Here is a 2,500-nt window from a genome sequence, read left to right on the forward strand (position 1 = left end):
GTTAGGGCCCCTGTGTTGGGCCCCTCCATCAGGGCGGTACCTTAGGGCCCCTCCATCAGGGCGGTACCTTAGGGCCCCTCCATCAGGGCGGTACCTTAGGGCCCCTCCATCAGGGCGGTACCTTAGGGCCCCTCCATTAGGGCCGCTGTGTTGGGCCCCTCCATCAGGGCGGTACCTTAGGGCCCCTCCATTAGGGCCCCTGTGTTGGGCCCCTCCCTCAGGGCGGTACCTTAGGGCCCCTGTGTTGGGCCCCTCCATGCGGCCCTCTGACCCCCCGTCTCCTGTTTCAGAGGAGGACAGCTGGCTCCACGCGGGGCCCCCGGGGGACCTGTACCTGGACCAGGACTTCCAGCAGCTGAGCGCGGTGCTGAAGCTGCCGTCGCCGGAGGCGGGGCTGCGGGAGGCGGGTGCGCGGGCGCGGCTGGTGGGCGGGGCCCTGGAGGCCTGGGTGGACGGCAGCGCGGGGGCCTTCTGGCTGACGGGGGACCTGTGCTCCACCAGCGGGGCCACCCCCCCCTCCCCCTGCCCCGGCCTGGCCCCCTGCACCCAGACCTCCTGGAGCGCCCTGTCCCCCGACCCCAAGGCCCACCTGGGGCCCGTGAAGAGCGACGGCCGCATCAGGTAGCCCCCCCCCCCTCGCTGAAGGCCTCTTCAATCACAGACCCCCGGAGCCACGGCTGGACCTGGTGTGTGTGTGTGTGTGTGTGTGTGTGTGTGTGTGTGTGTGTGTGTGTGTGTGTGTGTGTGTGTGTGTGTGTGTGTGTGTGTGTGTGTGTGTGTGTGTGTGTGTGTGTGTGTGTGTGTGTGTGTGTGAGAGAGACAGAGACACTCGGCAGCAGAACGTCTGCCGGGGATTTGCACAATAATGAATGACTTGAAGGGCAGAAGTGTGTGTGAGGAGACGGGGTGTAGCGCCACCCCCTACCCCCCCTCCGGACCCCCACGGCCGTCCGGCTGCTGGGGGGGGGGGGGGGGGGCGCCGCGCGGGGGGCAGCGCAGCCGTCTCCGTCTGCTGCCAGGACCTCGGCCCCCCGCTGAGGAAGTGCACTTTACTGTAGGACTCACCGCCCACCGCTCTGGGGGTCTCCGGGCGCGGCGACGCCGTTGTTATGACGACGGGACGGTCCAACATGGCGTCTGCTCGTCGGTTTAGATTTTGCACGTTGCACAACAAACTCAACATTTTGGTTCTGAATCTAAAACGACCTAACGGGATACCTTCAGAGAACGAGACGACGGATCGAGAGGGAGATCGGACGTCATGGCAACGCAATACCACTGGAACCAAGGTGGGGTTCACCCCCTGGACAGCACCACCCCCCCCCCCCCCCCCCCCCTGGGCCCGAGGACCCTGTCACCCGACTCTTCCTTTGGTTAGGTTTAGTTTTGAACCTTGCACACGTTTCATGTATTTAAGTGCAGCTGAATTGTTATTTTTTTATACTTCATGCTTTCAGAACGCTGTTTGTTTTGTGTCATGATGCTCATTCCAAACCTCATGTCGCTGGATTTGGTTCTCGACCCCGGGCCGTAGGGGTCTTCAGCTGTCGGGAGGGTCTTGGGTTCGGTGTTCGGCCCCCCCAGACGACGTTGTGTCCGTTTCCATTTCTCTGTTCCAGTTGAACCACTCGAGGCCAGCCTGGTACATTATCTACAGTTTCTTATTCTAACTCATTTCAGAAATGGTAACATGTCTTTTTATTTAGGCGATGCATAGTTTTATTTTAATGATAGTGGATGAAGACGTGTCTCTTCTGTTTGTAGTTCCTTCAGCGTTATGTCTTAGGATGTCTTCGGTTGCAGAGTTGTTTTAGCCGCTGGTGATGCTCGGGTCCTGCAGGAGTCGGCCACTCAGACGTGTTTTCAAGTGACCTTGTTTACCCTGCAGCAGCCCCGCCCCCCCCCCCCCCCCCCCCGTCATCGTCGTCGGCAGAAGATGTGAACTAGAGGCAGATATTTTTGTACGAGGTTGAAGGTGGAAGGTCGTCTGCTCTGAAAGCAGGACATCATGGACGTCATCCGCTCCCCGGAGAGGGCGGGGGGGTGGGGCTCTTCCTCGGCCCCCGGGCACGGCGTGACGGGCCGCGGGGTCCTCAGGGCCCTGGCGAGGCGTCCAGACGGCTGTATAATAAAGAGATGAAAGTGATCTTGAGTGTTGCGTGGTGTGTTCTGGTGGGTCCTCCGCTGAGCTCTCCGTGGTGCTGACCGGCTCAGCCCCCCCCCTCCCTGAGCTCCACAACCAACGAGCTCAGCCCGTCCTCCACTGAAGGGGGGGGGGGGGGGTCATTAGCCTGTTGATCAGATAACCTGCGGAGGAAGAACTGTTATTTGTGGTAATCAAAAGAGTTCCTGAATCTGTCTTCCTGAACCGAACCCGATGATCCGAGACGTGGAGCTCCCGGGAGGAGGTTCGACACGGTCCGGGAGGGCGGACTGCTCAGCGGGCCGGGGGTAGGAGAGTCTCCCTGGGGTGTCTGCTCGCTGGAGATCCAGGCCGGCT

Source organism: Gadus chalcogrammus, chromosome 2 (genome assembly GCF_026213295.1).
Source record: "Gadus chalcogrammus isolate NIFS_2021 chromosome 2, NIFS_Gcha_1.0, whole genome shotgun sequence".
NCBI classification, from domain to species: Eukaryota; Metazoa; Chordata; class Actinopteri; order Gadiformes; family Gadidae; genus Gadus; species Gadus chalcogrammus.